General features: G+C 43.3%; 1 protein-coding gene across 1 annotated transcript in view; it reads right to left on the reverse strand.

The window, feature by feature from the left end:
• PIP4K2A (phosphatidylinositol-5-phosphate 4-kinase type 2 alpha) overlaps window positions 1–25,902 on the reverse strand; it is a 192,588-nt gene that overhangs the window by 146,022 nt on the left and 20,664 nt on the right. The gene's annotated exons all lie outside the window — the stretch shown is intronic.

Consider the following 25,902-nt stretch of genomic DNA (forward strand, 5'->3'; position numbering starts at 1 on the left):
GTACACTATTCTCTCTGCTTTTGAAATGTTTTAAAGTTTCCATTAATAATAAAAGAAAAACAAAAGCCTTCAAAAGCACCCCTGGTTGACAGTTTCCTACTTGGTTACACTCAAACCAATCAGTAACAGAGCCTAAAACCATCAGATAAATTTTTAAAATAACACTAAGATGGGGGCACCTAGGTGGCTCAGTCGGTTGACTGTCTGACTCTCGATTTCAGCTCAGGTCATGATCTCTTGATCCGGGAGATCCAGCCCCGTATCAGGCTCTGTGCTGACAGTGTGGAGCCTGCTTGGGATTCTCTCTCCTCCAACACCCCCCCACCCCCACTGGCCCCACTCTCTGCCCTTACCCTGCTAGTGTGGTGTGCATGCATGCACGCTGGCTCTCTCTTTCAGAATAAATAAATAAACATTAAAAAAAAACCCAAACCCTAAGATATAACTTAGCATCTTAATCAGCCACCAAGACACTAAAGTAGCCCCCTACCAAAGTCTAAATAACGGCAACAATCTGAAGGTTTATTACAAAGAGGCAAGTGTGTTCCAATGAAGAGTCAACATGATAGGCCATTAGGGCTCTAGAGAAAAAGAATCTAAAAATACTAGAACATTCCCTGCCACTCTGGTTCTTCTAAATGAAAAGCCGACCATTTAATTATGTTAGGAGCCAGCGCATCAGTTAAAGCCCCAAGAAGTTTCCCTTTCTCGCTCCTTTCAAACCAGTATGAATAAAACATAACAAAAATTATATTCACTTTTAATTGTTTGACTTTTATTTTTTACATGTCCCTATTCTGTCACAATGGCCTAAAAATATCAGGTGCATGACTTTTAGCCCTGCCAATCCCCTTTTCAGTAATACACAAGAAATTAAATATGCGTTAACCAGACCTCAGCAAAGAGCCAGCACAGGCTCCCCAGAGAGATCCCGTAAGTTTACACGCCGACATACCCTGGGTGTGTGTGTATCTTTATGAGGTCCCTAAATTCTGTTGCAGCAGCACGTGGCCAAAAAAACCCCACAAACAATAAATCCAAATGGAAGGCAGGGCTCACTGGCATACTTTTCTTGGTGGCTATTTCCAAACCTTTCTGTATTTCTGTTACTCTGTTGCTGTATGGGAAGCAGTCTTCTCCCAGCCTAAAGAAAACAAGCTTTTGAAAAAGCAAAGAATCACGGGGGCAACCCTGCTCTCTGAAATGAATTTACCGTGATGAAAAGTTCGCTTACAGTAGATTCATAATTTTTTTTTTCCTAATCGGCTGACGAGAGTATCCACGTCCCAATACAGAACAAATCTCAGCTACTTAGATTTTGAAGGAAGCTGCCCATTCCATCCTAGGCAATGCATTCTGCAGGAACAAAGGCGCCAGAAACAAAATAATAAATGTACAAGGACTTTTGCAGTCTTGTTTGGGGCAAGCCCAAAAAACTGGAAATAAGACTTTTTGCCCATCAATAGATAATGGTTGAATACATTAAGGCATATTTATACCACGGAATATTATGCAGCTATTAAAATGAATGTGCACTATATGTATTGTCCCAGGAGGGTTTACAATTTAAAATGAACAAATAAAAAACCCAGCAGTACTAGCTGTAGAGTAAAATAATGTCTTTACAAATTCTCTAAAAGCTTTGTGATCTTGGTTTAGGTAATTATACGACATCAAAGACAGAAGGAACAACCACAAAAAAACAAAAATAGATAAACTGGCAGACTAGGTCAAAACTGAAAATGTTAATGCTGCAAACAATGCTATCAAGAAAGGGAGAGAAACCCACCACATGGGAGATGAGATTTGCAAATTACATCTCTCATGAGGGTCTTCTATCTGCAAGAATTTTTACAACTCAATAGTAAAGACAAATAACCCAATTTAAAAATGGACAAAATATATTGCTCCAAAAAAAGACACACTTCTTCAAAAAAAGATTCAGGGGCACCCGGGCGGCCCCGTTGGTTAAGTGTCTGACTTCGGCTCAGGTCATGATCTCACGGTTCCTGAGTTCAAGCCACGCATCGGGCTCTGGGCTGACAGTGTAGAGCCTGCTTGGGATTCTTTCTCTACCTTTCTCTCTCTGCCCCCCTCCACTTGTGTTTTCTTTCTCTCTCTCAAAAATGAGTAATTCTGTAAAACAAAAAAGAGAGAGAGAGATGAATGTGGCCAATAAGCACATGAAAAGAGGCTCAACATCATTAGCCATGAGAGAAATGAAAATGAAAACCACAGTGAAATACCACTGCCCTCCACTAGGACAGCTGTAAATCCCTAAGACGTTAGGAAGCATGAGCAAGGACGTAGTGAAACCAGAGACCTGATACATCCGTGCTGATAAGCAAAGGGATACAACTGCTTTGGAAACATGTCTGGCAAGCCCTTGGCGTGTTAGACAGAGAGTAACCGTAGGACCCAAAGATTTCGCTCCTCGGATACACCCAAGAGAAATGAAAACATATGTCCACACAGCATTATTCATAATAACCAAAAAGTCTAAACAACCCAAATAGACATCAATTGATGAATGCACAAAGACACCATGGTCCGTCCATACAACAGAATATTACTCAACAATCAACAGGAAGGAAGCGATGCCACGTGCTGCAACACAGATGAACCTTGAAAACATTATGCTGAGTGAAAGAAGCCAGTCACAAGCGACCACACACAAATCTACAGAGGCAGGAAGTAGATCTGTGGTTGCCTAGTGCTGGGGGTAGGGGCTGGAAGGGACGGGAGGTTTGGTTTCTTTTAGAGGGGATGAAAATGTTCTAAAATCAGATTGTGACAATGGTTACAGAAGCCTGTAAGACTACTAAGAAACACTGAATTGTACACTTCAAATGGATTTTACATTGTACATTTGTATTACATGTGAATTATAGCTCAACAAAGCAGTTTTTAAAACATGGGTTGCTTTCCAGAAGTGCCTGGGTGGCTCAGTCAGTTGGGCGTCCGACTCTTGATTTCAGCTCAAGTCATGATCCCAGAGTTGTGGGATCGAGCCCCACGTGGGGCTCCATGCTGAGCGTACAGCCTGCTTAAGATTCTCTCATTCCCTCTCTCTCTCTCTCTCTCCCCCTCTGCTCCTCCGCCCAGTTTGTGCTCTCTCCCTCTCCCTCTTTCTCTCTCTCTCTCTAAAATAAAAATTAAATAAAAAATTTTAAAAAGGTTCACTTTTTAAAAAATTCTCTAACCAGCAAACCTGAAAATGGAAAATGAGGACCAGGTACTTGGATTTTAATTCCGTGAATTTTTTACCGTCCACTTAAATAAGCCGCTGTGGTCATTCAAAATCATGCTTGTGAAATATATTTCACGATGGTATAATATTACAAAACTAAAGCAGAGTACAAAACGATACATATTTATAACTTAACAAAATAAGACTGTTTGTAAAGAAAAGGCTGGAACTAACAATGAGCCTCTAGCCTAGATGGTGGAATTGTGAGCAATTTAAACACTGGGCTTTAGAATTTTCTTTATCTAGGAAACCTGGGTGGGGCTTAGTTGGGTTAGGGGTCCGACTCTTGGTTTTGGCTCAGGTCATGACATCGCAGCTTCCTGGGGTGGAGCCCTGTGTCAGGCTCTGCACTGACAGCGTGGAGCCTGCTTGGGGTTCTCTGTTTCCCTCTCTCTCTGCCCCTCCCCCACTCACGCTGTCTCTCCGTCTCTCTCAAAATAAATAAATGCAAAAAAAAAAATAGAATTTTCTTTTTCTTAGTTTTCTCTAATAAGCATGTATCACTTTTCTCTTTCTTTTTCTTTCTTTCTTTCTTTCTCTTTCTTTCTTTCTTTCTTTCTTCTTTCCTTCCTTCCTTCCTTCCTTCCTTCCTTCCTTCCTTCCTTCCTTCCTTTATTTTTTTGCAGACTCCATGCTCAACATCGGCCTTGGACTCACAACCCGGAGACCAAGAGGTGCATCGTCTACAGACTGAGCCGGCCAGGAGCCCCGAGCATGCGCACACTTCTTTAATCATAAAAATAACGACTTGAATTTTCAGATGAACCACATGCACGAGGAAGCCAAGCACGCCACTGCAACGTATATAACTACAGTTTATTAACACCCTATATTAACGGATATCTCTTTTTGTTTTTCCTGGTAAAAAGTCCCGTACATCTCAAACTGTTTCACCTAGATAATACTGCGTAACAGGATACTCCAAAACTCAGCGGCTTAAAACAACCCCCATCTTATCTGGCTCACAATTTTACAAGGGTCCAGAATCTGAGTAGGGGCTCAGGCATGAAGTATTTCCGTACAGTCTGAGCTATTCAAGATGACCCGCTCTTACCTCTGAGTCCCTGGCGCGTCTGTCAGCTGGACTGGGTCTTTCCTTTTCCACCAGGTCCCTTCTCCTAGTCCAGCTCACGCCTCTTTAACTTGGTGGCAGGTTGTTAAAAGGGCCAACCAGAGGCTGCAAGGCTTCTAAAGGCCTGTGTCTTGAAGTCACAAGGCACCGCGTTCATCACATTCTGTTGGTCAAAGTGAGGGCCAGCCCAGATTCCAGGGGAGGAGAAAATCTCTTCAGCATAAAAGAATCAGAGGAACAGTTGGTGAACCCATCTGCAGACAATGTGCAGGCAGGCCCAGAGGAAAACAATATCCAAAAGAATGAGCCCTTGGCTATTGAGATAGATACTTGTTTTTTTTTTTTTAATATTCGTTTATTTTTGAGAGAGAGACAGAGTGTGAGTTGGGAGAGGCAGAGAGAGAGGGAGACACAGAATCTGAAGCAGGCTCCAGGTTCCGAGCTGTCAGCACAGAGCCCGATGCGGGGCTCGAACTCACAAATGTCATGAGATCATGACCTGAGCTGAAGTCAGACACTTGACCGACTGAGCCACCCAGGCGCTGAGATAGATACTTAATAGAAACACTTTGTGTTTGGTAAAAGGTTGTGGCTCTGTGGGCTCTATTTTCCACTGTCTTATAAAGTAAGAGATTCACTCGCCTGAAAAAAATGTTGGCCCTTTCATTTAATAAAAATCAAATGATTCTGTGTGCTAAAACGTTACTATTTTTTAAAAGTCACGGCAAAAAAAGGGAGAACCTTAATTTCAGAAATTAATATTATTTTGCAATAGCAGGGATATCCAGTAAAAAGTCTAGGCTTTGCAGGCCATATGGTCTCTGTCACAGCGAGTCAATTCTGTTTGACTAGCACAGAAGGAGCTATAGGCAACATGCAAACAAATGAATATGGCTGTGATCCAATAAAACGTTTATGGACACTGAAATCTGAATTTTATATAATTTTCACAAGTAATGATATATTTTTCTTTAAAAAATTTTTTTAACCACTCTTTTGCATGTATGCAAAACCCAGTCTTAGCTCAAGGGCCATGTAAAAACAGGCCGTGGGCCAGACTGGACCCATAGGCCACAGTCAGCTAATCCCTGTGCTACAGTTAATTCAAAAGATACCATACAAATGCCAAAAGGTGAAATACTCCACTGAGCACCTTACACAAACATCCACATATATTTCCTGTATAAAATACTCAACCTTGGTGGGGCGCCTGGGTGGTTCAGTCGGTTGAGTGTCCAACTTCCGTTCAGGTCATGATCTCTCAGTTTGCGGGTTCGAGCCACCCGTCAGGCTCTGTGCTGATGGCTCGGAGCCTGGGGCCTGCTTCCGATTCTGCGTCTCCCTTTCTCTCTGCCCCTTCCCCGCTCATGCTCTGTCTCTGTCTCTCTGTCTCTTAAGTATAAATAGAATATTAAAAAAAATAAACACAGATGTTACTACAGGGCCTCTAAAATACTAGGAGGATCTGTTCTCACATTAAACCTGCCTAATTTGTGAATTCCTCCGGACTCGGATACAGCTCCTAGAGTCTCTATTCAGGGACAGGTAACTACAAGCTGACATTAGCTGGGGTTCACCTACCGTGCTGACCCTTGTTTGGAACGCCTGGGATTCTCACCAGGCGTCTGAAGAGACACAGATGGTCCCCTAATCTTTAAATATGCATCATATGCGTCTGAAAATTCTGGCATTAACCCAGGGCATGGACAATGTGCAATCACCCACCATGTTACCTGCAGGCCTGTTTTCACACAAGACTGATCTTCTGGACCCTTCTGTGTTTTGCCCTACAAGAGGCCATCTCTCTCTGATGCACGTGCACGCACACACACACACACATCACACACATCACACACACACACACACACACACACACACAAAGGCAAAAGCTAATTTTACGTTACAGCACAGTACAAATGACAATGAGGAAACTTTATATCCGATCAAGTCAATAAACCCTCAGCCACTAACAAGGGGAGCCCTGAGATGACACATTGCTCCTTATGATCTCAACTCTTCAAAGTTATGCTTACTACCGCAGCTTCAGGCCTGCCCTTTAACATCTTTTTTTTTTTTTTCCAATGTTTATTTATTTTTGGGACAGAGAGAGACAGAGCATGAACGGGAGAGAGAGAGGGAGACACAGAATCCGAAACAGGCTCCAGGCTCTGAGCCATCAGCCCAGAGCCCGACGCGGGGCTCGAACTCCCGGACCGCGAGATCGTGACCTGGCTGAAGTCGGACGCTTCACCGACTGTGCCATCCAGGCGCCCCTGCCCTTTAACATCTTAATAGGATTCACATTTTACATGTCTCCTTCAGTGCCTACGCTTTGCCATCACACTTTGCGTCACCAGAGAGACTCGGTCCACAGAACCTACTGATCCTCCTGAGTTTTCTAAACACCAAGCAGGGACAAGAACCCAGGATCCGAGTCGGAGGTGGATTGGCTCCTGACCCTTTAGAGTGGCAGCTTGGCCAAGTCACTCTCTCACTCACAGCTGTTTTCTCGTCTGTCAAATGTGAACAATAACACATGCCCCCTCTCCTCTCGAGTGGTGTGGAAAGGTCAAGTGAATGACAACGGCACAACTGCTTTGTAAACATTAAACTGAAGTTACTTTCTTTTATCAGACACTTTCCTCTCAAGCATTAACGGCTATCTTTTGCTCAGTTCTTCAGGGTCTGATAAAGAAGTCTAAATATGGGCACCTTGATGGGCTCCTTCCATAGAGCATGTGATACTTGATCTTGGGGTCGTGAGTTCAATCAGGCCCCATGTTAGGTATAGGGCTTACTGAAAAATAAATAAAATAAGATTAGAAAAAAGCAAAGCAAAGCAAAGAAAGGAAGAGAAGAGGAGAGAAACGAAAAGAAAAAAGAAAAGACAAGACAAAGAAGAAGAAGTAGTCTAGGGACACCTGGGTGGCTTGGTCAGTTAAGTGTCCAACTCTTGATTCTGGCTCAGATCATAATCTCACAGTTCTTGGGATTAAACCCTGTGCAGGGCTCTATCCTAATAGTACGGAGCCTGCTTGGGATTCTCTCTCTTCCTCCCTCTCACTCTCTGCCCCTCCCCTGCTCCCTCCCTCTCTCTCTCTCAAAATAAACAAACATTAAAAAAAAAAAAAAGAAATCTAAACATTTAGCCTATGTTTTGTTTTGTTGTATTTATTTTGATTTTTTAAAATATTTGTTAATGTTTATTTATTTTTGAGAGAGACAGAATGCGAATGGGTTGGGGCAGAGAGAGAGGGAGGCACAGAATCCGAAGCAGGCTCCAGGCTCCGAGCCGTCAGCACAGAGTCCGACGCGGGGCTTAAACTCACGAGCTGTGAGATCATGACCTGAGCCGAAGTCGGCCGCTCAACCGACTGAGCCACCCAGGCGCCCCTGTTTTATTTTTAATCACGGCTTCCTCTTTCAAGACTGAAGAGTCTTATTTCATTTTAATTTCTCCTCATGGTTTAGTATCTCTTTTCTGACAACACCAATATGAAACTAGAAATTAGTTACAAGAAAAAAACTCGAAAAAATAGTAGAAAAAAACCTAGAAAAAACAATGCCACTAAACAACTAATGAGTCAACCAAAAAAATCCATGACAAAATAAAAAAATACCTGGAGAAAAATGGAAATGGAAACACAATATTTCAAAATCTTTGGGATTGCAGGAAAAGCAATTCTAAGAGGAAGGTTTGTAACAATACAGGTCTACCTCAAGAAACAAGATTAATCTCAAATATACAATCTAACCTTATACCTAAACGAACTAGAAAAAGAAGAACAGGGGCACCTGGGTGGCTCAGTCAGTTAAATGTCCGACTTCGACTCAGGTCACGATCCTCCTCCATGAGTTCGAGCCCCACATCGGGCTCTGGGCTGATGGCTCAGAGCCTGGAGCCTGTTTCCGATTCTGTGTCTCCCTCTCTCTCTGCCCCTCCCCCATTCATGCTCTGTCTCTCTCTGTCTCAAAAATAAACAAACATTTAAAAAATTAAAAAAAAGAAAAGAAAAAGAAGAACAAAGCCCAAAATTAGTATAAAGAAGGAAATAATAAATATTAGAGAAGAAAGAAATGAAGTAGAAACTAAAAACAACAATAACAAAAAACTAATAGAAGAGATCAATGAGATTAAGAGCTGGTTCTTTGAAAAGATAAACAAAACTGACAAACCTTTAGCCAGATTCATCAAGAAAATGGGAGAACCACTTAAAATCAGAAATGAAAGAGAAGTTACAACTGAGACCACAGATATACAAAGGATTAGGAGACTACTGCAAAAAATTATACACCAAACTGGACAATCTAGAAGAAATGGATAAATTCCTAGAAACATACAATCTTCCAAGACTAAACCAGGAAAAAAATAGAAAATCTGAACAGATCGATTACTAGTATAAATTTAAAAAAAAAATTTTTTTTTTCAACGTTTATTTATTTTTGGGACAGAGAGAGACAGAGCATGAACGGGGGAGGGGCAGAGAGAGAGGGAGACACAGAATCCGAAACAGGCTCCAGGCTCTGAGCCATCAGCCCAGAGCCTGACGCGGGGCTCGAACTCCCAGACCGCGAGATCGTGACCTGGCTGAAGTCGGACGCTTGACCGACTGCGCCACCCAGGCGCCCCTAGTATAAATTTTTTTTTAATGTTTATTTATTATTAAAAGACAGAGAGACACAGAGCGTGAGCAGGGGAGGGGTAGAAAGAGGCAGGAGACACAGAATCTGAAGGAGGCTCCAGGCTCTGAGCTGTCAGCACAGAGCCCAACACAGGGCTCAAACTCACTAACTGCAAGATCATGACCTGAGCCCAAGTCGGTCGCCCAACCGACTGAGCCACCCAGGTGCCCCAATCAATTACTAGTATAAAATTGAATGAGCAATCAAAAAACTCCCAACAAATAAAACTCCAAGACCAGATGCCTTCACTGGTGAATTTTACCAAACATTTAAATAGTTACCTATCCCGGGGCGCCTGGGTGGCTCAGTCAGTTGAGTGTCTGGCTTCAGTTCAGGTCATGATCTTATGGTTTGTGAGTTCAGGCCCCGGGTCGGGCTCTGTGCTGACAGCTCAGAGCCTGGAGCCTGTTTCGGATTCTGTGTCAACCTCTCTCTCTGCTCCTCCCCCGCACGTGCTCTGTCTCTCTCTCTCCCAAAAGTAAACATTAAAAAAAAATTTTTTTTAAGAGTTACCTATCCTTCTCAAACTATTCCCAAAAAATAAAGAGAAAACAATGTTTCCGAATTCATTCTATGCGGCCAGCATTACCCTGGTACCAAAACCAACCAAGACACTACAAATAGGAAGATTACAGGTCAAAATCCTTAATGAACATAGATGCAAAAATCCTTAACAAAATATTAGCAAACCGAATTCAACAATACATTAAAAAGATCACTCACCATGATCAAGTAAAATTTATTCCAGGTATGCAAGGATAGTTCAATATTCATAAATCGCTGTGATATACCTCATTAACAAAATGAATGATAAAAATCACATGATCATCTCAATAGATGCAGAAAAAACATTTGCCGAAATTCAACAATCACTCATGATAAAAACTCCCAATAAAGTGGGTACAGAGGATAGAGGAATCATATCTTGATACGATAAAGGCCACATATGACAAACCCAGAGCTAACGTTATACTCAGTGGTAAAAAGCTGAAAGCTTTTCCTCTAAGATCAAGAACAACACAAGGATGTAATGTCCACTCTTGCCACTTTATTCAACACAATACTAGAAGTCCTTGCCACGGCAATCAAGACAAGAAAAAGAAATTTAAAAAACATCCAAAATGGTAAGGAAGAAGGAAAACACTCGTTATTTGTAGATGCAATAGTACCATATAGAAAACCTAAAAACTCCACCAAAAAACTACTAGAAATAATAAATGAATTCAGTAAGTTGCAAAATACAAAATTAATATATAGAGACCTGTTGCATCCCTAGACACTAATAATGAACTAGCAGAAAGAGAAAGCAGTTTTATCTAAAAGAATAAAATACCCAGAAACAGATTTAACCAAGGAAGTGAAAGACCTGTACCCTGAAAACTAGAAGACATTGATGAAAGAAACTGACGATGCCACAAACAAATGGAAAGATATACAATGCTCATAAATGGGAAGAATCAGTATTTTTTAAATGTCCCTATTACCCAAAGCAGTCTACAGACTGCAACCCCTATCAAAACACCGAAAGCATTTTTCACAGAATTGGGACAAACAACCCTACAATTTGTATCAAACCACAAAAGACCCCATATAGCCAAGCAATCTTGAGAAACAAGAACAAAACTGGAGGTGTTACAGCCCCACATTTCAAACTATACTATCGTAAGCTACAGTGATCAAAACAGTATGGTACTGGCACAAAAATAAAGACATAAATCAATAGAAAAGGACTGAGAGCCCAGAAATGAACCCATGCTTGTATGGTTAATTAATCTACAACAAAGGAGGGAAGAATACAGATTGAGAAAAACTCTCTCTTTTATGGGAAAACTGGAGAGCCACACACAACAGAATGGAATTGGATAACTATCTGATACCATACATAAAAATAAACTCAAAATGAATTAAAGACCTAAACGTCAGACCTGAAACCATAAAGCTCCTAGAAGAAAACACAGGCAGTAATCTCTTGCACATTAGTCTTTTTTTTTTTTCTCTTGCACACTGGTCTTAACAATATTTTTTTGTATCTCTCTCCTCGAATAAGGTCAACAAAAGCAAAAATAATATATTGGGACTACATCAACATAAAAGGCTTTTTGCACAGTCAAGGAAACAAAAAGGCAACATATGGAATGGGAGAATACGCTTGTAAATAATATATCCAATAAAGTGTTAATATCCAAAATACATAAATAACTCCTACAACTCAACACCCAAAAAAAAAAAAAAATCTGATTAAAAAATGGGCAGAGGACCTGAATACACTTTTTCCAAAGAAGACATACAGATGGCCAACAGACAGACACATGAAAAGATGCTCAACATCACTAATCACCAGGGAGATGCAAATAAAAACCACAATGAGATATCATCTCGTACCAGTTAGAACGGCCATCATCAAAAATGCAATAAATAAGAAATGCCGGCATGGATGCAGAGAGAAGGGAACCCCTGAGCAACTGCTGGTGGAAAAGTAATTTGGTGCAGCCTCTGTGGAGAACAGTATGGGCATTCCTCAAAAATTAAAAGTAGAATTACTATACGATCTCGTAATTTCACTCTGGGTATTTACGCGAAGAAAATGAAAACACAAATTCAAAAAGATATATTCAGGGGCTCCTGGAGCCTGCTTCGGATTCTGTGTCTCCCTCTCTCTCTGCCCTTCCCCCATTCACGCTCTGTCTCTCCGTGTCTCTCAAAAATGAATAAATGTTAAAAAAATTTCTAAAAAAGAAAAGATATATTCACCTTTATGTTTATTACAGCGTTATTTACAATAGCCAAGAAATGGAAGCAATCTAAGTGTCCACAGACAGATAAACTGATAAAGAAGATGTGGTGTATACATATCCAATGGTATATAAGCCAGTCATAAACAAAGAATGAAATCTTTTGTGACAGAATGAAATTTTGTGACAACATGGATGGACCTTGATGGCATTACACGAAGCGAAATAAGTCAGACAGAGACCGGCAAATACTGTATGATTTCACTTATATGTGGGATCTAAAAAACAAAGCACGTGAACAAACAAACAAAACCAGAAACAGAGTCAAATCCAGAGAACAATCTGATTGCTACCAGAGAGAAGGAGGGTATGGGGATGGGCAAACAGGAAAAGGGGATTAAGAGGTACACTCCCGGGGCACCTGGGTGGCTCAGTCGGTTAAGCATCCGACTTCGGCTCAGGTCATGATCTCACGGTCCGTGAGTTCGAGCCCCGCGTCGGGCTCTGTGCTGACAGCTCAGAGCCTGGAGCCCACTTCAGATTCTGTGTCTCCCTCTCTCTCTGCCCCTCCCCTGTTCATACTCTGTCTCTATCTCAAAAATAAATAAACGTTAAAAAAAAAAAAAAGAGGTACACTCCCCTAGTTATAAAATAAATAAGTCACGAGGATGAAAAGTACAGCACAGAGGACCTAGTCAATAATATTGTGATAACACTGTATGGTGACAGATGGTAAGTACATTCACTGTGGTGACCGTGGTGTAACGTCTAGAACTGTCAAATCACTATGGTATGCACCTGAAACGAACGTGACATTGGATGTCACGTATACTTCAATTGAAAGTTAAACTTTGTTTTTCTTTAAGTGTAGGATCTTGAAATGTTTTCTTTATCCCTGTGCTGGAACTGCCCAGCACTTCCTGGCTGTCATTGGCTACAATAGGTAGCAGCACATCAGCCCCAAACCCCACTAGAAATAGTCTGAATCATCCTATCCTAAAATACCAACAAGAAGTCTGGAGCCCAGTATTTTTTACGTTTAACACGGACTCTTTTTGTTCTAGATGCATTCCCTTACATTTTCCAATGTAACTCCCCTACTATGGGAGTTTTCGGAGTATGCTAACTCCCGACTCCTGTGGTTTCGGATGCGCGGCCAACCATCTTTCAGTTTATTTTCTCCATTGGTTTGCTGTTTCACTATCCACGAATGCTTACGATAAAAATGTACATTTAGGGGCGCCTGGGTGGTTCAGTCGGTTGAACGTCCAACTGTCGATTTCAGTTGATTTCAGGTCATGATCCCCGCCAGGGTCGTGGGATCCAGCCCCACACATCACGCTCCTTGCAGAGTGTGGAGCCTGCTTAAGATTCACTCTCTCTCACGGTGCCTGGGTGGCTCAATCGGTTAAGCATCTGATTCGATTCTGGCTCGGGTCACGATCTCACGATTTGTGGGATCGAGCCCTGCGTCGGGCTCCTCGCTGATAGCGTGGAGCCTGCTTGGGATTCTCTGTCTCTGCCCCTCCCCCACTAACATGCCCACTCTCTCAAAATAAATACATAAACATTAAAAAAAAAAAAATTCTGTCTCCCACCCCCCCCCACGCCCCTCTCCCCTGCTCACACATACTCTCTCTTTCTCTCAAAAAAAAGTAAACTTAGCCAATCTCAAAGATATTACTAATTGGGGCTTTTTAAATGAAAAACCAGCATCAAAATCTATGGTATCAACAGCCCATCAGCAACAAATATCCTTTGCCCCATTCTTTGATTTTTCTCCTAGCCAGTCCAAAGGAAACTGTCAAAAAACCTTTTAAAGCATCTCTCTCTGTGCCCTCCCAAAAAAGCTTACACACAATGTGTTTCACCAGTATTCCTTGAACTGTACTTGTGTGTGTCATTACACTCTTTTACGTACATCTCATATTCACAATAAAAAATTATACCCAATGGGGGCGCCTGGGTGGTGCAGTCGGTTAAGCATCCGACTTCAGCCAGGTCACGATCTCGCAGTCCGTGAGTTCAAGCCCCACGTCGGGCTCTGGGCTGATGGCTCAGAGCCTGGAGCCTGCTTCCCATTCTGTGTCTCCCTCTCTCTCTGCCCCTCCCCCGTTCATGCTCTGTCTCTCTCTGTCCCAAAAATAAATAAACATTGAAAAAAAATTAAAAAAAAAAAATTATACCCAATGGCTCTCCTTGTCCTCTAGATATTTTCCACCTCAAAACAAAACCCTGTCTTAACAAAACATAAGTTATGTTTATCAGAAAACCTGAAGCTCCCTCCCAATATACAGCATCAGCTCAAGCTCCCTGGTATGAAAAAGACCCTTGGTCTACAGGGCACCACGGTCTCCTGATGCGTCACCCTTGCAAGCAGAGCCACCTGCTAGAAACTGTCATGATGCCCCACGCATATGGCAGGGTGACCATTTGTGAAGTGCCATTGGGTTCTCTGAAGACTTCTGGGAAAACGCCCAGTCCATTACTGCTGCTCCCTAGCATTTTGCTGCCCTGCCAAACCATTTCGAGTTGTACGCGGGTGTGTCTTCCCAGCATTCCTTAATGCCCATCCTGCTCACGGCCGCCCTGCTTCGGCTCCCCACGCACAGCTGCTTCTCTTCTTGCGTCGTCAGCTATTCTCGGCAAGTGTCCAGCCTCGCAAAACAGCGGGTCAGTGAGGATTATTTTCACGCTTGCGGGACAGACGCAAAGAGAGAGACCTCATTCCTGGTGACAATCTTGTCATTCGAGGTCAACTATGGCAAAGAGGCCATGTATCTATTTGTAAGAATTCTAAGGTTTACATTTGCCAAAGGATTTTGATTCTCAGAATGGTTCCGCTTTGGGGCGTGTGGGTGGCTCAGTCAGTGGAGCACCCAACTCTTGGTGCCCACTCAGGTCATGACCTCACAGTTCGCGGGTTCGAATTTTGCACTGGGCTCCATGATGAAAGTGTGGAGCCTGCTTGAGATTCTCTCTCCCCCTTTCTCTCTGCCCCTTCCTCACGCGTACGCACGTTCTCTCTCACTCTCTCTCAAAATAAATGATAAACTTAAAAAAAAAGAAACCTTTAAAACAATGGTTCTGCTTTGAGTGCTTAAAATTATGGAATGAAATTATAATGTATAATTATATAGCATGAGAGCTTCCACGCATATAATTTTTAACAGGAGTTTATTAACAAAGTACGCGTGCATACTCTTCAACTGATTTTGGTTTTTTTTCTTTTAACCCAATGTTTTTGGTATCTACTATAAGGTCTAGTACTTACTGCTAAATGGGCAGAGTGGGCTAGGACCTAAAAATTGAAGTCTTTATGTCTCTGAACCCTTATCAACTTACTTATCAACCCTTATCAACAGTTACTTATCAACTGTAATAAATTTCAGACCAAAAGTGAGTCATTAAGAAGAAAATTCTCCTCGGCGTGCCTGGGTGGCTCAGTCGGCTAAGCATCCGACTTCAGCTCAGGTCACGATTTCACTGTTCGTGAGTTCGAGCCCCGCGTCAGGCTCTGTGCTGACAGCTCAGAGCCTGAAGCCTGCTTCAGATTCTGTGTCTCCCTCTCTCTCTCTGCCTTCCTCTGCTCAAGCTCTCTGTGTGTCTCTCTCTCTCTCTTCAAAATATATAATAAACATTAAAAAAATTAAAAAAAAAAAAAAAAAAGAATGAAACTTCTCCTCGAGAAATTTTGGTCACGACACAGAATCAAAGTCTCAGGATTTAAAAGGCTACAAGCTGCCTAATCCTGTCACCCACCTGGGGACTGGTGCCCCTAGACGACAGCAGGACTTGGGGCCAGTCCTTGTCAACTCCAGTCACACACGTTGGTAACCGAGCCATACTTCGTTATCAACCGTGTTCTTGGTCCTTCAATACCAAGAGAGTAAGTAACGACACTGACTTTTTATATATGAGCGTAAATAAATTCACGGGTGCGGTATCCCTCTCGTTCTTGAGTGAGGGGGAGGGGCTGGACTTGTAGCTGCCGTGTCAGGAATGCTGCCCAAACCCAACTCTGCCCATGGGAGTGTGCTCTGATTGTGAATGTTTATCTATCTTGTCTGCCACTGTGGAAAAAAGACTTTGAAACGTGCTGACCCAGCACATACTCGGATAATTTCAGGAACAGGAAACTCATTATTCCCAAAGGCCGCTGACTGCATCCTTAAACAACTGGAACTTCTAGAGAGTGGTTCTTATCTACTGAAGGAAATCTAATCTCCCAAACGCTTCCACATACTACATCTGACTTGAATCTCACAAATGAATTGGGGGAGAGGACTCTGAACCTCTGGGTTTCTTTCAGAGATCTGAAGAGTGATATCAACAGGGGTCAAACAGACTAGTTTCTCCCTGTCTGTCCTTCTAGATTAAGGAGTCCCTCCTACATTTATTTATATTGTATTTATTTATATTATATCCCTTCTATATTAAGGAGTCAATCAACAATTGAAGAAAGGAAGCCCTTCTTTCTGTTTTATTTATTTTTTTCCTTGAGAGAGAGGGAGCAGCGGCAGAGAGAGAAAGGGAGAGAGAGAGAGAGAGAATCTCTTTTTTTATTTTTATGTTCATTTATTTTTGAGAGGGAGAGAAGTGCATATGAGCAGGGGAGGGGCAGAGAGAAGAGGACAGAGGATCCGAAGTGGGCTCTGCCCCGACAGCAGCGAGCCCGATGTGGGGCTCGAACTCACTAACCACGAGATGGTGATCGGAGTCGAACACTCAACCGACTGAGCCACCCAGGCGCTCCGGGAAAGAGACAATCTCCATCTCAGGACCGTGAGATCACGACCTGAGCCAAAATGAAAAATCAGACGCTTAGCCGACTGGGCCACCAAGACGCCCCTCTTCTTTCTGTTTGAATCTACGAACAAAAAGAGTGTGGTCACAAGTAGCCTAGTAACATTTCGATTTAAAATTTTTTTTTCAACGTTTTTATTTATTTTTGGGACAGAGAGAGACAGAGCATGAACGGGGGAGGGGCAGAGAGAGAGGGAGACACAGAATCGGAAACAGGCTCCAGGCTCTGAGCCATCAGCCCAGAGCCCGACGCGGGGCTCGAACTCACGGACCGTGAGATCGTGACCTGAGCTGAAGTCGGACGCTTAACCGACTGCGCCACCCAGGCGCCCCCGATTTTAAATTTTCAGATAAATACAGCTCATATTTTATTAGAGATGAGTGAGGGGTCCACGAAAACGGAAAGAATTAGAAGCGCCGAAAAGAAGACCATTTCCTGAACACGTCAGAAGAGCAGTGTGAGTGAAAAATTTTGAAACCGTGGACACAAAAGAGTTGAAATACAGTATCCGTGGAGAACGGCACTCTGTAGAGACTTAAAACGAAGGATCCCCTCTAAGCGGCCTGCACACGGTCTCGGGCACCAGGCACAGAGCGAAGAACCACCTGTCACGATGACGAATGTGTTCAGTAGTAGTGACAGCACCCGGTGGGGGACCTGCAGGTCACCAAAAGCACGAAGTGCTTCGCTCACCAAAGGCGAAGCTCTCCTATCCCCACGAAGCTCCTCGCATACAAGCCGACCCAGATGAGACAGAGCCGCGCATTTCTCTGCAAACAACAAAGAAGGAAGACAGGGCTTCCGATTGGAAATGGAAACAGCGCATCGAAGTGCCACCTTGGAACACGAGAGCCACCCGAATGAGCACAACCCCCCGAAAACGGACTGTGTGGCCACAGACACCCTGCGGCGTCTTCACTGGCTGCCTCGAGCCTTTCTTGAGCTACACGCTCACGTCAGAGAAGACAGATCACTCTTCGGGCATCAGTGAGTAAGGCCAGGACTGGCTCACCACTCATTCAAATACTTGAGCCCTGGAGAAGGAAGGAAGGAAGGAAGGAAGGAAGGAAGGAAGGAAGGAAGGAAAGAAGAAAGGGAAGGAAGGAAGGAAGGAAGGAAGGAAGGAAGGAAGGAAGGGAGGGAGGAAAGAAAGAAAGAAAGAAAGAAAGAAAGAAAGAAAGAAAAGAAGAAAGGGAAGGAAGGAAGGAAGGAAGGAAGGAAGGAAGGAAGGAAGGGAGGAAAGAAAGAAAGAAAGAAAGAAAGAAAGAAAGAAAGAAAGAAAGAAAAGAAAAGAAAGAAGGGAAGGAAGGAAGGAAGGAAGAAAAAAAAAGGCCATAATTCCTTATCCCAAGAAAATATTTTATTCAATTAAGTATCTCTTGAAACTTGCACCGGTCTTGACCTTATTAGCGTTAGATCGACAACAGCAACAGAATTATGCCGGGAATAATAAACACAAGTAACAGCGACAGGCACTGTTCTTGGGGGTTTTTATGTAGATTAACTCATTTAATGCTCAAAACTACCTTCCTGGAATAGAGGGACAACCCTGTGAGGTGGGTACTGGTCCTACCCACCTCGTACAAAAGAGGAAACTGAGGCACAGAGAGGTGAACTTGTCCAAGGTCATAGAGCTGGCAACTGGTGGGACCCCGTCAGTCTCGCTCCTAAGTCAGAGCTCAGGCACTAAGCCAGACCACCCGGCCCAAGTCTGCAGACAGCATCAGGTCACATTTAAATCGCTAGGGCTCCCCAAACCGGAAATCTTTAACATTATTTACTCTCTCTCTCTTTTTTTTTTTAAGTTTTATTTAAGTAATTTCTACACCCAACATGGGGCTCACACGACCCTGAGATCAAGAGTTGCGTGCTCTTCTGACTGCGCCAGCCAGGAGCCCCAAGATTATTTACTATCGTCACGTGTTTTCCATCAGTTGAATATTTTAAGTAAAACTTTGAAAGATTTTTGTTTCTCCCTTTATGGAAGACAGTGACACAAAACTGAAGTCACTTCTCTTTCAAGGGAATTTTTCTTCCAAGGGCACAACTACGGAAAAAGGGGAGAGAACCTAACATTTACTGAATGTGCCATGACCACTAATTCTGCTAGACGCTCTTATTTTATTTTTTGTAATTTTTTTAAAGTTTATTTTTAATGTTTGTTTATTTTTGAGAGAGAGAGACAGAGAGACAGAGAGAACAGGGGAGGGGCAGAGAGAGAGGGAGACACAGAATCCCAAGCAGGTTCCAGGCTCCGAGCTGTCAGCACAGAGCCCCACGTGGGGCTCGAACCCACGAACTGTGAGATCATGACCTGAGCCACTCAGGCGCCCCCAGATGCTTTCATATTCCTTATCTCCTTTTGTCCTCGTAACAACGTGGCAAGAAATACCAAGCCCATTTTACAGATGACAAGACTGAGCTTGAAAGGAGAAGTAACTTGTCCAAGACAAATGAAGCGTTCGAATCTGAAACAGCTCCAGTCCAATGCCAACCAAAAAATGTAACCCAGGCATCCAAGGCAAAGAAGAGAGCAGTGGGGCATAAACCGGCCGCGGGGCACGGGAGCAAACATTTCTACCAGCCCCCTTGTCCTGGCAGTTGGTCCACACTGAAGGATGAAAACGTCCTCATCCTCAAGCAAATGTCACTCATGCGGTCCCCACAGAGCGCCCTGAGGGAGGCTGAAGAGGTGGGATCCCTTTTGCAAACAAGAAAATGAGGGGCACCTGGCTGGTTCAGTCGGTGGAGCCCTGTGACTCCGGATCTGGGTGGGGCGTGGGGGTTCGAGCCCCACGTTGGGAGCAGAGATTACTTAAAAATAAAACCTTAAACACACACACGCCAAAGAAAAGGGAATGGTTTGGGGAAAGCCTGCAGAGATGCTGGGGACTCAAACAACAGTGCTATGTGTCTGTGCCGAATGGCAGCAACGGAGCCCGGGCCGTGACGCTCCATTTTACTCTGGTCGCCTCAGGATGGCAGCTGTGACCAGCTGAGCTCAGAGCTCCTCCCCAGCCACCTCTCCTGCAGCCCGGCTCCATCGGACTCGTGCCTTCCCTTCTCCTTGTCATCTGACCTCCTGAAAACCTGCACCGTCTCCCAGGGCCTTATAGGTAATAAACCTTGAGTGCCTTTCCAGATACCAAACTTTTTTCTTCACTTCTAGATACGAAAAACCCCAGAGTTATTCTTTTTCTTTTTAATTTTTTTTTTTTTTTTTTTTTTAGCATTCATTTATTTTTGGGAGACAGAGAGAGACAGAGTACAAGTAGGTGAGGGACAGAGAGACAGGGAGACACAGAATCGCAAGCAGGCTCCAGGCTCTGAGCTGTCAGCATGGAGCCCGACGCGGGGCTCGAACTCACGAACTACGAGATGGTGACCTGAGACGAAGTCGGACGCTTAACCGACGGAGCCACCCAGGCGCCCCCGCCCCAGATTTATTTGTATTCTCTTGTTCCTTCTCCTCCTCTCAGGATTATTGATTTCCGTTGTGGTATTGTGTCTTTCTTTACATATAGATCGGATTCGTCGTACGAGATGAGTGGGAGATTCCCCCCAGGTTTCATAAAACTTGTCACTTGAGTTTTTAAACTTCGACTCCCTACTTCTCATCATAAAACCTATGCCCTTAAATGTCATTTGTGTAAAGCAGAGAGACCGTGACACTTAAAACTGGTCATTATTTATGTATGCCCTCCCTGCGTCCACAAACGATGACGCGGCTCACCCGTTCCTGCCACATTTGGGTGTCGTTTCCAATGGTTCCAGGTGGAAGCTCCTGCCAGAGGGGGACCCGGCGCTCAGCAGATATCTGACTGACAGGGCTTCAGCCCCCGACTCTCAAGAACACACTTCAGGGCGGCACAACTTCTCAGAAACCTTCCTCCGTAACGTTTCCAATGACTAGTGAGCGGGAAGAGTTTCGAGAGCAGCTTAGGACTAGAGTCAAGGAACCTGCGTTTCCTGTCATGGGGGTCTGGACCATGTGGCACTGCACTGTCAGTGTCCCCGCCAACAGAAAAGAGTCCCAAATCTATACCAGAGGGTCTGAGGAAAAGCATGGGGTGGAAGATGCTTCTAAAGAAATACATCATTGGGGCGCCTGGGTGGCGCAGTCGGTTAAGCGCCCGACTTCAGCCAGGTCACTATCTCGCGGTCCGTGAGTTCGAGCCCCGTGTCGGGCTCTGGGCTGATGGCTCAGAGTCTGGAGCCTGTTTCCGATTCTGTGTCTCCCTTTCTCTCTGCCCTTCCCCCGTTCATGCTCTGTCTCTCTCTGTCCCAAAAATAAATAAACGTTGAAAAAAAAAATTAAAAAAAAATAAAATAAAATAAAGAAACACATCATGGAAGCTGTCTTCTATCCTAAGGGTAGCTCTTTATTATCTCTTATCCTAAACACTGTCGTCCCTGCTCTATAGCTCAGGGTCTGGGGGCTCTGACTACTACTGAGGAATGCTTCTGAGAAACACCCAGGTCCTGCCTGTGACCTTCCCCTGGACAGAGGGGGCCCTTGATTATGAAGGCAGGTTCTCCTTTTACCCAATACAACACGGCCTTCGCGAACTCCATTCCGAGGTACTAATTCTGCAGCATGTGAATCCTCTTTCAGTCGACGATGCAGAAAATGCATCCGTTAGGCGCTCAATAATGACCTCAATTCATCACCAAGCCAGACCGGAAAAAATTGATTCTTGCATTATTTATTCAAGCCTTGTCTTGGTATAAAGCCAGATTAGGAAAAGGCCATACACCTGGGCTAAGTCATCCTGAGTCCCCAGCCCCGCGTCACATTTTCGCCCGTGGCCTTCACCGAATTCCACAAAAATTCATGTTGTTGTCTAATGCCCTCTAACAGCAAACTTCCCTCAGAACCGGGCGGTGAAAATGAAACCAGTGTTTGTCCTGGTAGGAGACAAGGGTAGTTCTGTCACAGCTTTGTCGTGGCTACTAGAGAAGCCAAGTTCAAATGTCAAGGTCCTTAACCAGGACTGTGCACAATGTTATGGTAAATATATATTTCCCTCTCCTTCTTTACAATTCGATTTTTTTTTTTTTTTTACCTTGTTCGGTGTTTGTTTTATTTTATCTACGCCTTCCTTGTTAAGTCTCGAGGACTTCTGGAGAGTAGACAGGTTATAAAGATTTTACCTTCACCACTAAAAACAGAGTGATTCTGTATTGCATCTTGATTCACTTAGAAGGCTACTTCTCAGGAAATGAGACTCTGCTTCGGAGTATTCTTCACATTTCAGTAATTATCTAGACGAAGCGTGTGTCTGGGATGAAAAGGACGGAAAAAGAAAAAGAAAGAGGATTTCAAGGCCATATGCTTGGGAAGCAAAAGAACAGAGCAGAGAGATTTGAGAAGGAAATTAGTCTTTAGGAAGTCAGGTATCAACAGGTTTCCACTAGCTCGTCTGGGTAGCGGTGGGTCATGTATACACGACTCGGAGACGAACTGCCACAGAGCAGCCCAGGGCTGGCCAAGGGAGACGTGATTCTAGTCCCATCTGAAGATGATCTCTTTCTCAATGCCTGTTTTCTCATGAATAAGATGAAGGAAGTCGGGGGGTGGGGGGTGGGGATCACAAGGAGCATCTGGTTCTAAGCAGATTTTATGATTTTTTTAGAAACAGAATCTAAGAAATGAAGAGAACCTGATGAAAAGGTGCAAATCCGGAGTCACTCCATCACATACATACTGCGTGGAGAATCTCCTAAGGGATGTGTACGCGGCGGGGGGGGGGGGGGGGAGGAGTAAGCAAGACGATCTGCTGGGTTTGGGGAGAAACTCTCAGAATGTCCATTTAGGGTTATTTTTTAATCTTCTTTTAAAAACATTTTTTTGAATGTTTATTGTTGAGAGAGACAGAGTGCGAGCGGGGGAGGGATAGAGAGAGAGAGAGAGAGGGAGACACAGAATCTGAAGCAGGTTGCAGGCTCTGAGCTGTCAGCATGGAGCCCGACATGGGGCTCAGACTCACGGACCTCGAGGTCATAAACTGAGCCGAAGTCAGGTGCTTAACCAACTGGGTCACCCAGGTGCCTCTCTTTTTTATCTTTGATGGAAAAGAAATGCCTCTTACATCAACACCGGCACCCTCGTTTGGATTCACATGTAAGATGTTCCCCATCATCTGCGCAGTTTATTTATGGTAGGATGTCATCGATGTGGTAGAAAAAACACAACTGGGGTGCCTGGGTGGCTCAGTCCGGTAAGCATCCAACTCTTGGTTTTGGTTCAGGTCATGATCTCGCGGTTTGTGAGTTTGAGCCCCGCACCGGACTCCCTGCTGACAGTGCGGAGCCTGCTTGGGATTCTCTCTTTCTCCCTCTCTCTCTGCCCCTCCCCTGCTCGTGCTCTCTCTCGAAATAAATAAATAAAACTTAAAACACACACACACGCAAACTTTAAGTAATGAGGTGGGAGTGACCACAAAAATATTTTATACCATCCAGAGCTGTTCTAGTTTTCTCATGGCAAAATACATAAAAGAATTGTCTTAAGGATGATTAACATATTCTTCTTTTATGTAAATACAACCTGTTCTAAATTTACTGACCTACTCCATGATCACAAGTAGCCGTCACTAATATGCTACCTGGCGGATATTTTTAAATGAGCTTTTACTTAGTCCCTTCAAGGTAAAGATGAGGTTCTAAAAAGTTCAAGAAAATAACTGCTTTTTGGAAAGAAACTTGTATTACGGAGACGGCAATTTGAAAAGGGGTGCTTTTGTATTTACAGAGAACTTAGAAACAGTTTTCTACTCCATTTTAAAAATGTCAGTGAGGGGCGCCTGGGTGGCTTAGTCAGTTAAGGGTCCGACTTCAACTCAGGTCACGATCTCGCAGTCCGTGAGTTCAAGCCCCGTGTCAGGCTCTGGGCTGATGGCTCAGAGCCTGGAGCCTGTTTCCAATTCTGTGTCTCCCTCTCTCTCTGCCCCTCCCCCATTCATGCTCTGTCTCTCTCTGTCTCAAAAATAAATAAATGGTAAAAAAAAAAAAAAAAAAAAAGTCAGTGAATGTAAAAAGTGTATTTCAACCCTCCACCATTCTTATTAATATAAACTGAAATACATTTTTTGAAAATTTAATGATATCAGGGAAAAAAGGAAATTCACCAAATTATAACCAAATGTTCTGCATAACTGGTAGATGGTTTGAAAATGAAATTTGCTGGTTAATAAATATAGTCGTTAATGAACTTCAACTATTTATTTGGATCAATGTATCTCTGTGTGAGATAACTTTTTTTTTTTTTTTTTTTTTTTTTAGCTCTTACGAGTTTTCAAGCCAAATAACAAAATAAGTTGAATGTAGAACCACACTTTTCAAATCGCAGACTGGTCACAAAGATTTTTAAAAACAATGACACAGGACGCCTGGATGGCTCAGTCGGTTAAGCGCTTGGACTCATGGTTTCAACTCATGTCAAGATCTCACGGTTTGAGAGACTGAAGCCCGAGTGGGGCTCTACGCGGACAGCAGGGAGCCTCATAGAGATTCTCTGTCTCCCTCTCCCTTGTCCACTCTTGCAACTAACAAGAAAGAAACAATGACAGAAATTCATCCGTATACTTTCATTTAAAAACACATGCCGGGGCCTGGCTGGCTCAGTTGGGATAGTGCACAACTCTTGATCTCAGGGTCATTAAAGCCCCATGTTGGGTGTAGAGATTATTTAATAAACTTTAAAAAAATAATAAAAATTGGGGCAACTGGATGGCTCGGTGAGTTAAGTGCCCAAATGTTGATCTGGGCTCAGGTCATGGTCTGACTGTTCATGGGACAGAGCCGCCCCCCACAGCACTAACAGCGCAGAACCTGCTTGGGATTCTCTCTCTCCCCCTCTTTCTGCCCCTCCCCTGCTCACACTCTCTCTCAAGAGAAATAAGTAAACATTTCAAAAAATAATTAAAATTAAAAAAAAAAATTAAAACACATAACAATAACGTTCTTAACAAGAGCAAGATTTTGGCTATTAATATTTTATCTTTAATGGATCTTTAAAACTTCTTTGTGTTCGGGCCACTTGGGTGGCTCAGTTGGTTAAGCATCTGACTCTTGGTTTCCGCTCAGGTCACGATCTCACGGTTCATGGATTTGAGCTCCACATAGGGCTCTGCACTGACAGTGCAGAGCCTGCTTGGGATTCTCTCTCTCCCTCTCTCTCTCTGCCCCTCCCCCACTCACACAGTCTCTGTCTCTCTCAAAAATAAGGAAATAAACTTAAAAAAAATTCGTTGTGTTCTAGGGGCACCTGGGTGGCTTGGTTAAGCACCCCAACTTCAGCTCAGGTCATGATCTCGTGGTTCATGAGTTCGAGCCCCACATCGGGCTCAGCACTGACAGTGCAGAGCCTGCTTGGGATTTTTTCTCTCTCCCTCTCTCTCTGCCTCTCCACTGCTGGAGATCTGTCTCCCTCTCTCTCTCAAAATAAATATAAACTTTATATAAAATATAAAAAATGTAAAAAATAAAATAAACTTTTAAAAAGTTAAAAAAAAAACACTCGGATACCTATAAGAAAATTAGTGATAATCACTCGAGTTTATCTCTGTTTCTCCCATGCTCACCAAAAGTAACAACTTTCAGAATCATTTGTCACTTCACAGTTTCTCCCAAAACAATCAATAATGCTTTATAATCCAGGGACTTCCTGGGATGGCTACCCCCGCACCAAAAAAAAAAAAAATCCTTTATATCAAGTAAATATATCTATTTCACAAACAGAAATATGCAGTTATTTCTGCCTATCCAAATTCTTCCCATCCACCATACCTAAGAGCACATCTTGTTTTCCTAATTGTAAATACCACATGTTCAACATTTAAAAAAAGTCAAACTATAGAAAGATGTTAGTAGAAAGTAAAAATCACCTATGATTCCCTCCCCTCCTCAGAGAGACCTGTAATATTTTAAAACACAGGCTGTGTCCTCACTCAACCTATCACAGTCCTACACAGCCTTGACACTGAACTCCATAAGCATGTGTAATAGTTACAATGTATTTCAGTACGCGGATGCATCATTTCCTTTAACCCCAAACATATCACACTAATGGATATCTATATTCTTTCCAATTTGTTTATGATAAGAAAAGACCTGTGTTTTGGTTTTGGTTTTTAAGGAAACAGGATAAAAGGGTCTCTCCTCAGTTGGTATACCCAATGGTTGTAAGTAAACGTTTCTAGCACAACTCTTATTTTGGACTACTCCACACGCCATCAGAACAGCCTCTTCTTCTGGTAAATAACCAAGTAGAAATGAATTCTTAAATGGTCTCTTGTTCTGGAGGTTCAGAGATGGGAATAAATTTGTTCTGAAACAGTATTTGGCCACTCTGGTT

Source organism: Prionailurus viverrinus, chromosome B4 (assembly GCF_022837055.1).
Source record: "Prionailurus viverrinus isolate Anna chromosome B4, UM_Priviv_1.0, whole genome shotgun sequence".
Lineage (NCBI taxonomy): Eukaryota > Metazoa > Chordata > Mammalia > Carnivora > Felidae > Prionailurus > Prionailurus viverrinus.